Here is a 13,535-nt window from a genome sequence, read left to right as displayed (position 1 = left end):
TCTTGACCAAGTTTTTCGTTTTAATCATCGGGACATTATTGTTAAAAAATTTTGCTCGTAAAGTAGTTATTCGAAGTACAATTTAACTGTTTTTTGTCCGCGCTGTGCTGTGCTATAGACTTGTTTTTGTTCATTATTCACCTACGTGCTATTGTTGAAACAGCACTCAATAATCCTGAGCTTGTTTGTCATCACCGTCCTACCGCCAACTTTTGTTCCTGCAAGAAGTCTAATTAAAGGCGTTTGACCGTTCAACTGCCAGCATGGAGACAAATTGTGCCAAGTGCTCGTTGGAAATTACTGGCATTGAGTATGTGACCTGCCGAGGATACTGTGGCAGTGTGTTTCACATGACGTGTTCCGGAGTGTCTCGTGCCCTGTCTGGTTACTTCACATCCCATGGGAAAAACCTCTTTTGGATGTGCGATAAATGTGCGGAACTTTTTGAGAATTCGCACCTCCGATCCATCACCAATTTGGCAGTTGAAAAATCACCGCTGCTTTCTCTCACGGAAGCTATCACGAATTTGCAGACGGAAATTAAACAGTTGTCATCAAAGCCTGTCCCGTCAATTCTGCCACCTGCTGTCAACCGATGGCCAACACTTGAAGCAACTCGACCATCAAAACGATTTCGTGGATCCGACTCTGTGGTGCCTAAAACATCTGAGTGTCAGTCTGGTTCAAAACTGTTGGGTCAGAACGTCATCTCTGTACCTACATGTGAAAAACCGGCGGCAAAATTCTGGCTCTACTTGTCCCGTATCCAACGTGATGTGAGCAACGAAGCAATCTCTGAAATGGTGAAAGCCAACCTGGAACTCGAAAATGAACCTGATGAAATTGGTCGCCAAAGGAACCGACATCAGTAACATGACCTTTATTTCATTCAAAGTCGGTCTAGACCCAGTTTTGAAGAAGAGAGCTTTGGATCCGTCATCTTGGCCCGAAGGAGTTCTATTCCGTGAATTCGAAGATCACTCGGCTCAAAAATTTCGGAGACCATCTGGTGTGAATCTAACACCCACGCCAGTGACACCGCAGACGACGTTTGCAGCAAATCAACCGATGGATGGACCCCGGGACGCGCAAAAATAAGCATTTTGGAAGCCTCTTATCCACTCAGCACAGTCGCGCCGATAAATGGTGAATGCAGTCGAAGTCGTCCCGGCCCTGTGTCTGATGTGCGAGAAGAGGTCTTCCAGCTTGCTTGTCTAGGCAAGTATCAACATAATTTTCATAATTTCCTGCCTGATGATGATTCCCTCCTCAGATCACCAACTTGTTCTGCCGGGAGTACCTCCAGCCAACATGGACAACGCCTTGAACGTCCCCTACCTATGTCGGGACGCGCCGAAAATTCCTACACGCCGGCATCTCGTGACAACAGTTGTGGAATTGCTGGTGACAACGATGTTTGGCTTTACTTCCAAAACGTACGTGGTCTTAGAACCAAAATTGACGACCTGGTTGTAGCGGTATGTGATTGCAATTACGATGTCATCATATTGATAGAAACGGGCCTTGACGACAGCATCAACTCACTGCAACTTTTTGGTACTGACTTTAATGTATTTCGCTGCGATCGCAGTGCTCGTAATAGCCAGAAATCGAAGTTTGGAGGAGTGCTTATTGCCGTGGCCAGCGTTTACAAGTCTGTTGAGATAAAGACTATCAATGGTAGTAACCTGGAACAAGTAAGTGTGTCTGCCTGTATTCGCGGAAAGCGGTTCGTGCTTTGCGCTGTATGTATTCCTCCAGATCGTAGTCGGGACGTAGGTGTTATCGATGCCCATTTAGCTACTCTTCGTGAATTACGTGATGCAACTCCAGATGGTGACCTTTTGCTTGCTTGTGGTGACTACAATCAACCACACATAGCATGGGATTGTCTTGATGATGGAATCTTAAACCTTGATCCTTCCACGACGTCTGCTGCCAGTGCTGCTCTGATGGATGGAACGAACTTCCTGAATATCCGGCAATACAACTCTATTCGCAATCACCTGGGGCGCATCCTAGATTTGGTTTTCTGTGATTCCGATTGCAACATTGTAGTTAACGAAGCGGTGTCCCCATTGCTGGCTATTGATTTGCATCATCCACCGATTTTATTCTCCTTACCAACTCAATCCGATTGTGTTGACCGTGTGGAATCCCTTGATGCTGGTGAACATACGCTCGACTACTCAAAAATCGACTTCGTCATGCTCAACGAGTTCCTGATGAGCTGTGATTGGAGCAGTATTCTGGCAACAAATGACGTCAACGATATGGCAGCACAATTTTGCAACATAATTTGCAATTGGCTCACCGATAACGCTCCAAGACGAAAACCTCCTATATCTCCTGCTTGGAGTTCTCCTCTCCTGCGGCTTTTGAAACGCGATAAAAATTCCTGGCAGCGTAAACTTCGCCGACATCGAACTTCTGAAACGAAACGCAACTTTCATCGCGCTTGCAACGCCTATCGTAAGCTTAATTCAACCCTATACAAGTCATATGTCTTGCGTGTCCAGACCAATTTACGTAGAAATCCCAAGAGCTTCTGGAAGTTTGTGAACTCCAAGCGAAAATCGTCGAATATTCCTTCATCCGTATTTTTTGGCGATTTGGAGTCTACTTCTATGCTCGAATCGTGTGATGAAGATGAAGTAGAAAGAGCGGCTTGCAATGTTCCTGAGGGTCTCATCGATTTGCGTACATTTGTGGTTAGCAATATGTATGTCGTTAAAGCTGTTAGGAAGTTGAAGAAATCTGTTTCACCGGGTCCTGATGGTGTACCTGCAATCATTTTTTGCCGCTGTGTTGCTGTTTTATCTGATCCCTTAGCTCGCATCTTTACCGCTTCGTTGCACCAAGGAGTTTTCCCCGAAATATGGAGACATTCCTTTATGTTCCCTGTCCATAAGAAGGGCGACAAACGTGACGTGACAAATTATCGTGGCATAACAAGTCTATCTGCAGCTTCAAAATTATTCGAGATCATTGTGAACGATGCTATCTTCTTTCATGTCAAGAGCTACATTTCAGCAACGCAACACGGATTTATGCCAGGACGCTCAGTTACATCAAATTTGCTGGAGTTCACCTCAACATGTATAAATCACTTGGAAAATAGGGCTCAAGTTGATACCGTTTATACCGATCTGAAAGCGGCATTCGATTGCATCGATCATGGTATTCTTCTTCGGAAAATGTCTCGCCTGGGAATTTCGGATGGTTTGGTTGATTGGCTGAAATCATATCTTTCCAACAGAACACTTCGTGTCAAGCTGGGTTCGTGCACTTCATCACCATTTGCTGCAACCTCCGGTGTTCCCCAGGGCAGCAATTTAGGACCATTGCTGTTCACAATCTTCTTCAACGATGTGACGCTCCTCTTGCCGAGTGGTTGTGTGCTCATATACGCCGATGATCTTAAACTATACATTGTTGTCAAGAACGTCGAGGATTGCCGTCAGCTCCAAGCAATGTTAGACCAATTTGTTGATTGGTGCCGCTTAAACAAGCTTTCCGTCAGTATATCAAAATGTGTGGTCATGACATTTAATCGCACAAGAACGCCAATCGTATTCGATTACTCAATTGATGGATTTGTACTAGAAAGAGTAGAACAAGTAAGCGACCTAGGTGTAATGCTGGACCCTAAACTTACGTTTGACTTACACCGTTCAATGGTAATCACTAAGGCTAATCGTCAGCTTGGTTTTATATCAAGAATCTCAAGAGATTTTTCTGATCCGTACGGTTTAAAAGCACTGTACTGTTCACTCGTTCGTCCGATTATCGAGACTGCATCTGTTGTTTGGACTCTCTACCAACTTTCCGGGAACATCAGAATAGAACGTATCCAAAAAACATTCATTCGTCGAGCATTAAGACAACTTCCTTGGAGAGATCCACTAAACTTACCTCCGTATGCTGAGAGATGTCGCTTGCTAAGCATGGACACGTTACAACGACGGCGACAAATTCAACAGGCAACATTCGTCGCGAAGTTATTAAGTGGTGAAATTGACTCTACCCACTTACTCTCTTGCTTGAACTTTCGTGCGCCAAGCAGATTTCTATGCTCAACGTTCCTATTGCGTCAAGACTCACACCGCTCTTCTTTTGGACAACATGAACCTGTTACGAGTATGATTCGCACGTTTTCTACAGTTGAAGAGTTGTTCGAGTTTGGGGAAGCTGCTGCTCAATTCCAGAGACGTATTATTAACTCCAGATACATTTAGTATTTGTTATGGCTTCTGGTTCATTAAGACTTATTGTCAGATGGATGTATTAAATAAAAATAAAATAAAATATTCTAAAACGCCAAAAATCTCCTTGGAAAACATGTGAAATCTCGCGAATGTCTGGAATGATCTTCGGGGGCGTCTGAGACATCCGTCGTATGGATTCATTTTTGGGAAAGTCTGGAGCCTCCGTTAGAAACATCTCAAATCATCCTTGGGGATCGTCTGGAGCATTTTTCGGGAACTCCCGGAATTTTCTTCGGAATCATCAGGAATTATCTGCGGAAATATCTGGAACATCCATCGGAAATGTTTAGATCATTCATGGGAAACGCAATGTCTGAAGCCTCCGTCAAGAACTTCTCAAATCATGCTCTTGAACGTCTGGAACATCCGTTGGAATTATCTGTGAAAATGTCTGGAAGCTCCGTCGGAAATGTCTGAAATCGTATTTGGAAACGTCTGTAGCATTCATCGGTCCAAGAGTCTAAGTCAGAATCGTCTAGAACCTCCATTCGCCAGGGAACGCCTGGAGTCATCTCCAGGAATGTCTGGATTCTTCAACGTAATCGGCTGAAGTTATCTTCGGAAACGTATTAAACCTTCTTCGGCAAGGTCTGAAATCTCCGTTGGGAGCGTCTTGAATCATATTCTAAAACGCCATAAATCTTCTTGGAAAACATGTCAAATCTCGCAAATGTCTGGAATGATCTTCGGGGACATCTGAAACATCCGTCGTATGCATTCATTTTTTGGAAAGTCTGAAGCCTCCGTTAGAAACATCTCAAATCATGGGGATCGTCTGGAGCATTTTTCGGGAACTCCCGGAATTTTCTTCGGAAACATCAGGAATTATCTGCGGAAATGTCTGGAACATCCATCGGAAATGTTTGGATCATTCATGGGAAACGTTATGATTCTAGGGCAGCAATGTCTGAAGCCTTCGTCGAGAACATCTCAAATCATGCTCTTGAACGTCTGTAACATCCGTTGGTTTTATCTGGAATTATCTGTGAAAATGCCTGGACGCTCCGTCTGAAATCGTATTTGGAAACGTCTGGAACATCCATCGGTTCATGAGCCTAAGTCAGAATCGTCTGGAACCTCCATTAGCCACAAACGTCTGTAGCAACTTTCGGGAACGTCTGGAGTCATCTCCAGGAATGTCTGGATTCTCCAACGTATTCGGCTGGAGTTATCTTCGGAAATGTATTAAACCTGGAATCTCCGTTGGGAGCGTCAGGAATCATATTCGAAAACGCCTGAAATCTCCTTGGAAAACATGTGAAATCTCCGTAGCGAATGTCTGGAATGATCTGCTTGGTGTCTGAAACATTCGTCTTGAAGATTCATTTTTGGAAACGTCTGGAGCCTCCATTAAAAACATCTCGAATCATCCTTCGGGAATGTCTGGAATCATTTTCGGACACATCAGCAATTATATGCGAGAATGTCTGGAAGTTCCGTCGGGAACGTCTGGTATCCTTTTTGGAAACATCTTGAGTCAGGAACGTCTGAAACCTCCGTCGGGAACATCTCGAATCATGCTCGGGAACGTCTGGAACATCCGTTTGAAATGTCTGGAATCATCTTTGGGATCGTTTGGATTCTCCGATGTGATCGTGGGAGTTATAGTCGAAAACGTCTGAAACCTTCCGCGGCAAGATATTAAATCCGGGAGCGTCTTGAATCATACTCGAAACGGCTGAAATCTCCGTTGAACTTCCGTCGCGAATGTCTGGAATGATCTTCGGTCTTATGCATCCATCATGATCATCTGGAATCATTTTTGGGAGCGGCTAGAGTCTCTGTCGAGAATGTCTCGAGTCTAAGCCAGGAACGTCTAAATACACCGTAGAAAACATGTCGAATCATCCTCGAAAACGTGTTGAACCATCTCGAGGGACGTCTGGAATTATCTGCGGATATTTTCTTCGAAACCATCTGAATCTCCACCTGAATCTGGAATCATCTTTGGAAAAGTCTGGAATCTCCGTTCGGAATTTCCATCAGGATAATCTTGAATCATCTTCGAGAACGTTTGGATCCTCCGCCTACAGCGTTTTGAATCTAAACCTGGAACGTCTAGAATATCCATAGTAAACGTCTGGAACTATCTTCAAAGACGTCTGGAACCTTCGTTGAGAATATCTGGAATTATCTTCTGGAGCGTCCGGAACCTCTGTCGTGAACATCTGTAATCATCTTTTGGGAGCAGCTCTATCGTGAACATCTGTACTCAATCCTTGGAAAACATGTTCGAAACAATCTCCGTCGCGAAAGTCTGGAATGATCTGCGGGAGCGTCTGAATCTTCCTTAATCTAGATTCATTTTTGGGAATATCTGGAACCTCCATCGGAAACGTTTCGAATCATCGTCTGGAACATCTGGCATCATTTTCGGAAACATCAGGTATTATCTGCGGGAATGTCTGGAGCCTTCGTCGGGAACATCTGGAATCATGTTTGGGAGCCGCTGGAATATCCTTCGGGAACGTCTCGCGTCTATAATTTCCGTCTGGAGCGTCAGGAATTCTATTCAGGACCATCTGAAATCTCTATCGTGACCTCTAGAACCATCTTCGGGAAAGTCTGGTATCTTCAACGAAAACGTTCCGAATCTCCGTTGGGATAGTCTGGAATTATTTTCGAAAACGTGTGGAACCACCATCTGTAACGTCTCGAATCTAAGTCATGAACGTCTTAAACGCCTGGAATCATCGTCGGGAATATCTTGAATCATTTTCGGGGCTGGCTGAAACCTCTGCCGTGGTCATCTACAATCATCTATGGGAGCGGCTGGAATATCCGTCAGGAACGCCTTGAGTCTAAGTCAGGAATGCCTGGAACGTCTCGAATCATCTTCGGGAACGTGTGAAATCTCCGTCAGCAAAGTCTGGAATCAGCTTTAGAAACATCAGCAACGTCTCGTATAAATTCCTATAATGTCTGGAACCACCGTCGCAAACGTGCGAGATCTTCGTCGGGATAGTGTGAAATCATCTTGAAGAACGTCGGGAAACGCCGTCTTGTGCAACTGGAATCCTTTTCGGGAATGTCTGGCATCTCTGCTGGAACGTCGAAGGGAACGTCTCAAAACTAAGTCGGGAACGTTTAGAACCTCCGTCGGAAATGCCTGGAATCATCATTGGGAACATTTCAAATCTAAGCGTGGAATTTCCGTCTGAATAGTCTGGGTGCATCTTCGGGGACGTCTGGAGTGTCTGGAATCCAGAATCAACACCGTAAATATATAGAATTATCTGGGAGAATGTTTGGAATCTCCGTCAGGAATGTCTGGAATCAGCTCAAACTAGTTTCTTGGGATAATTTTGACGGTAAATTTTGACGTATTTGACGGATAGTACGAGCTCCCGACAATAGGATCCAGAGATATTTCAGACGATGCCGAAGATGATTCCAGACGAGAAATTTCCGGAGAAAGTGGGAAGAGACTTCTAGGAAAAGATAAAACGAGTTTCTGGGAGTCCGAAGACACAAGCAAAGGCAGTCAGCAGATCTGAAAAATCCGAAAGATTCTTCCCGGGGGTAGTCAGAAGGAGCTTCCGGTGAAATGGGAAAACAATTCCGCCTCCAAACGAATGCAGTAGGACCTCTGAGGAAAGTCAGAAAATATTGTTTGGACGGAAAGTCGGAAGAAACTTCCGATTGATGATGGAAAAGTTTTCCGGAGAAAGTTGAACTAAACTTTCGGGGAAAGATGACAGACTCTTCCAAGGCAAGTTATAAAAAACTTCCGGGAGGTGTTGGAAGAAACTTCCATGCTAAGTCGGACGAAACTTCCGAGATAATCCTTCCAAAGAAGCCAAATCAGGAGAAACATCCGAGGGGAATTCGTGCAAATCTTCCGGGTTAAAACAAAATATATATTCCGGATTATCGAGTCATCGCATTAACGAGTGTCGGATAAGCGGAGGATACTGTAGATCTAAACGAGGGGGACGACCATATCTACGTTGCAGAAAAGATTGTATTTTGCTGTGGCTAGCTGCGTGCACGCTGAATAGATAGAAAGAAGATTAATCACGATTCTGCTAAAAGATGCAAGTAGATGCGAGAACTGAAAGAAGAGTTTTCGAAGATTGATTTACTAGTGTGAAATTTTTTGAGCATCTAGTATTGAGATTTAGATGTATCGCCCCCCTCGGATCTAAATTTTCGCATCCGATCTATTGTTGACATCAGCAGTGCAGATGCCCTAAACTGTCATGATGCCAACCCGAGGTTCGACTGTTAAAGGTGACGTCATCCGTATCCTACCCGATCAGATAATATATTGTGACAGTCAGATAATTGAGCGGAGCAAAATCCGATAAACCTAACCAGGAATTTTCCAGATTACCGAGCTTCTATGGTTATTGACTAACAAAAACCAATTTACTTCCCTGCTGCAGCACCGGCTGCGGCCAAGGCCCCGTCGCCATTATCCGCATATCAAGATTTCAAACACGTTCGCTTTCTATTTCATTCCGAAAGACTTCTCTACTCGTTTTCGCCCTACTAGGCATAACAACCACTGCTGGAGCGGGACTTCTCAGGGCTGCTTGTACCGAAAAGAACTCCATTATTTTTATTGCCACCCATAACCATTTTATTATGAATTTGGCCAGTTCCCCGTCTGCACATGACGGCCGCCTGCCACGTGTGTGTGCGGCGGTACTGTCAAACGAGAAAAACAACGAAATCTCATCATTGCCGTCAGCCTCATCAGTACGCCTACTTCGATTCGACCAGATTGCGAGAGCAGCCTGATGCTTCCAAATTGAAACACGAGACAAACCACGGCTCCGTAAATACCCAGCTATTCGAAGTAAGAGTTTTGTTGTCGTTCTCGCGGGGCGTACCATTCGTTGCTTGTTGATTATTATCATCATCATCAACGTAATTGCGTTATTGCTACTGTTGACGGTTGTGTAAGCAAAATGTTGACTTTTGGCAATGTCAACGTTTTCGAGCCCCATGTCGTATGGTTGCGGTTGTATCTGGCTTGATTTTCTCGGAACTTTTATTGATAAAAAGAAAATACGTGAGCCGTCAATTGCCTTTTCACCATTGACAAAAGAGGAAGCAAACGTACTTGATTTCCCCATTCAGGAAAACTGTCACATTGACGGGCACCGATGATTTATGCTACTGCTGCAGTCAGTGTTGCCAACCGTCCAGACATCCAGACAAACTCCAGATGGTTCGTCCAGATTTTTCCAGAATTATTAGTTTGCCTTGGTTCACAATAATGTAACATTAACTTTGTCGGTTTAATTAAAATTAATTTGAAGCGTCATTAACAAGAACATTCAAACAAATCCAAGGTTCTTACTCTACAACAGCCAGATGTTTCAAAATTAAAATCGCCCGGCAACCCTGTCTGCAGTATTAACAGAATTATGGAATCTAATCAAAGAAGGCTGCGCGGGTGGATGTTGGTGTGGTGACGAAAAGACACTCCTCAACGATAAAAGAGCAACTCAGGGTGGAGAGCCCTTGACTGATGATGGACGCACGGGCAGATACCAATCTTTCTTCTATTACCGCCCAACATGTAGTGGTGACTCCTGAAAGCTTTTGTCGGCAAAATCGACCACCATAAAAATCACCGAACTCATCAACAGACAATAAAACAGAACACTTGATTATACCCCCTAACCTGCAATGGATTTTAATTTACGCGTACGTCAGAACCCAACGCACCGAATCAACTTGTCTGTCAAACTCCGAGTCATGATGGAGTAAAATTACATCACTACATCGCAGCAGCCATTTTTTTTTCATAGCCGAAGGGCTGTCAGTAGACCCTTGACTGACTGCCGGTTGATGGCATCTTCATCAGCAGCTGCGCGATCTGTCACTCTACTATCTATATAGAAGCGAAAGTGTCACTCGTTCTCGTCAGCATGGTCGGAGCCGAGAAGGGTGAGCGAACTGTTTGAAATTGCGAAGAAGAAAGCGAAAGTGTTATCGATTTGTGAAGCCACCGCCGCCGTTGTCGTTGGGGTCCTGTTGCAAGTCGCGCACACATGACACGACGATACACCAGCTGTGGCCCTCGGGCCGTTTGACGGTCGTTGATTGCTTGCTTGCTTGTCCGTCCCGGGTTTGTCTGGGTTGAAGAGTGTGACTTTCCTGACTTGACAGTGTGACTGACTACCCTTGCGAGAGCAAATGGAATTGGCTCGTTGAAGAAAAATGGAGCTGGGTGCTGATTGAATTTAAATGAGATATTTTAAAGGTTATCAGTGTAGTATCGAGCATTTAATATTTCCCTGGTGTACACCAATGTGGAATAGTAGCACCTTTAATATACATCTTGACAGTATGATACCTGATGCTCAAAATACGCGAGGTCTAAAAATCAAAGGTAGTGAAAACATCGACATAAATTAATCAATCTTGCCTGAAGATGATTGATTCAGCCCGCCCCATCAAACCTTTCGATGCAAATGTGGAACATTTAGCAGTGGAGTGGAGAAAGTGGAAGGGAAGTCCTGAATACTACTTGGAGGCAAAAGTAATGTTGTTGTACACTTGGGTGGCCCAGAACTTCAGGATATATTTGACAGTCTGCCTGATGTACATGATGTTCCACATGTGGCTGTTGATCCATCGTTTTACGACGTGGCAATCGAGAAATTGGACGCTCATTTTCAGCCAATCCAACGACGAACCTATGAACGACATGTTTGTCGTCAAATTGCGCAACAAAACGGAGAACGTTTCAATGATTTTGTTATGAAATTGCGTATGCAAGCAAAGCGATGTGATTTCGACCAAATCGCGGAAAAATGGTTGACTTCTGTTCTACGTAAGAAGATACTGGAGAAAGACAGACCTCCAAGCGAAGTTGTAGCGATTGGGAAAACTATTGAGGACGTTGAAATACAATGTAAGGAACTAGTTTCTTCGAATAAAGAACCAAATGGTGTTAACAAAGTAGCCTTGCAGCAGTATTCAGATCCAACGTCTTTCCGCGATCAACAGTACACTGGAGTCGCTTTTTACGCGGTTTTTTTTTACACGGTTTTTTTTACGCGGTTTTTTTTTACGCGGATTTCGGAATTTACGCGGTTTTTTTTTACGCGGATTCCGGAATTTACGCGGTTTTTTTTTACGCGGATTTTGGTTTTTTTTACGCGGATTTCAGAATTTACGCGGTATATCGCTTTTTACGCGATTTTTTCTTACACGGTCTTTTTTTACACGGATTTCGGAATTTACGCGGTTTTTTTACGCGGATTCCGGAATTTACGCGGTTTTTTTTTACGCGGTTTTTTTTTACGCGGGACGTATCACCCGCGTAAAAAGCGACTCCAGTGTATTGGTATTTTTTGCCACCAACAGAATTGCGTAATCAGTATGCTCGTGGTCAGTGGCGACCATTGAATTTCAGAAACAGGAGTGAGACCCCTGGGCATCGAGACAAACAAACCGTGTCTCAACAAGGCCGAAAGAAAGATCAGCTGATGCGTTACAGCAACGTAACGATCAAGACTGTGGTACCTTGATATATTCGGATTCCAATTCATGCACACAGTAAAAGTACTTGTTATCTGTTCGGTAGCACAGTATATTCCGAATTTATTAATTATCATGTTATCAAGGCCTGCTTAGATATTATTTTGCTCATCTTCTTTTTTATATAAACTGAGACCAAGTTTTAATCTATTTAATCAACATAAATACTTAAATCGTTACGAAATAAAATCATCAAATCTTCATTGTTGAATCTCCGGAAGTTTTCTTCAGCTCCATCTGATGATATGTTTTCTTGATCTTCTTCAAATAGTGATGTACTAACCATAGGGGTTGATGCCCATGGTGTTACTAGGTCAGCAGTGGTTGTAGCTGTTGCGTCTTTGCCAGAACATGAAGTGTCAGTTGAACTAGATGCGGCTTCTGTAGGTGGAGTCCTAATTCTCTTCGAGTGTGCAATGTTTCTTTTGAATGTTTTTCCTGTGTCCTGGTCTTCTACCATAGCCCTCGGCCCTGCGCGATCTACCACCGTATATTTAGTTTTATTAAACGTTGTTGCTAGTTTATTAGATGGCAAAAGGTTTTCCAATAGAACAGTATTTCCTCTTTCGATGTCTGACTCCTGAGCGTGTCGCCTTCTGTCCTCCGTTTCTTTTCCTTTTTTCTTGTTGATCTTGTCACGATAATCTGATGCTGCTGGTGTGGTTTCAATGTCCTCGATTGACGGCAACTTTGATCTGATAGTACGCCCGTAGCACAGTTCTGTTGGAGTTTTCCCGGTTGTTGAATGAGGAGTTGTATAATACATCAGTAAATAGTCCAATCTCTTTTCAACGCGTTACTGATCTGTAGTCGCTTCAAAAGTGACCTATTTTGTCTCTCTACTGGTCCGTTTTCCTGAGGCCAATATGGTGTAGTATGATTTAACACTATCCCATGTATCTTGCAATATTCTCCGAATTCTTTCCCAATGAATTGTTTTGCATTATCAAGTGTTATTGTTCTAGGATAGCCCAATCGCGTAAATATTTTGACAAGTCTTTCAACTGTGTCACGGGAACTAATCCTCGACATAATTTCCACTTCTTTATACCTGCTAAAATAATCAACTACCACAAGTAAATACTCTCCAGAAGGTAAAGGTCCAATGAAGTCGATTGCAACGTCAGTCCAAGGTTTTGTTGGCAATTCTCGTCTGCTCATCGGGAGCGGTTTACTTGGCATTCCGATTAACTGACAACCTTCACAGCACGAAACGTAATCTTTTGCTTCATGATCCATAACTGGCCACCAGGCCCGATCTCACAAGCGCCTTTTCATGATCGATTCCCCTGGATGACCCTCATGAACTAGCTGTAGCATTAGTGGTCGAAGTTCTCGAGGTACAACTAGTTTATTCCCTCTTACAATCGTAACATCTATCATTTCGGAATGGTTCAAATGGCTTCACTAATTGGTGATTCCAGTTTCCTGATACGAGACAATCTTTAACAGCTTTAAGTTCAGGGTCCGATCTAGTAGCAACAACTTCAATTTCCCCTACATCAATCGCCGCTGATTCCTGAACAGCTACTACCAGCCGAGACAGTGAGTCAGCAATATTTCCAGAACCTTTTCGATATTTCACGGTGAACTTGAAGGATTGGAGCCCTAATACCCACCGCACAATTCGAGCATACGGCGTGGATGAAGGTGAGAAAATGATCTCTAACGGCTTATGATCTGTCTCCAATTCAAATTCTCTGCCAACCAGATAAACTGAAAATTTTTCCACTGCCCATACCAACGCTAGCGCCTCCTTCTCTG

Source organism: Ochlerotatus camptorhynchus, unplaced genomic scaffold (assembly GCF_037179485.1).
Source record: "Ochlerotatus camptorhynchus isolate MF236.1 unplaced genomic scaffold, CSIRO-AGI_Acam_v1.1 ptg000094l, whole genome shotgun sequence".
In the NCBI taxonomy this organism is placed as follows: Eukaryota; Metazoa; Arthropoda; class Insecta; order Diptera; family Culicidae; genus Ochlerotatus; species Ochlerotatus camptorhynchus.
The sequence above is the reverse complement of the archived record's forward strand: the minus strand, read 5'-3'. Positions refer to the sequence as shown.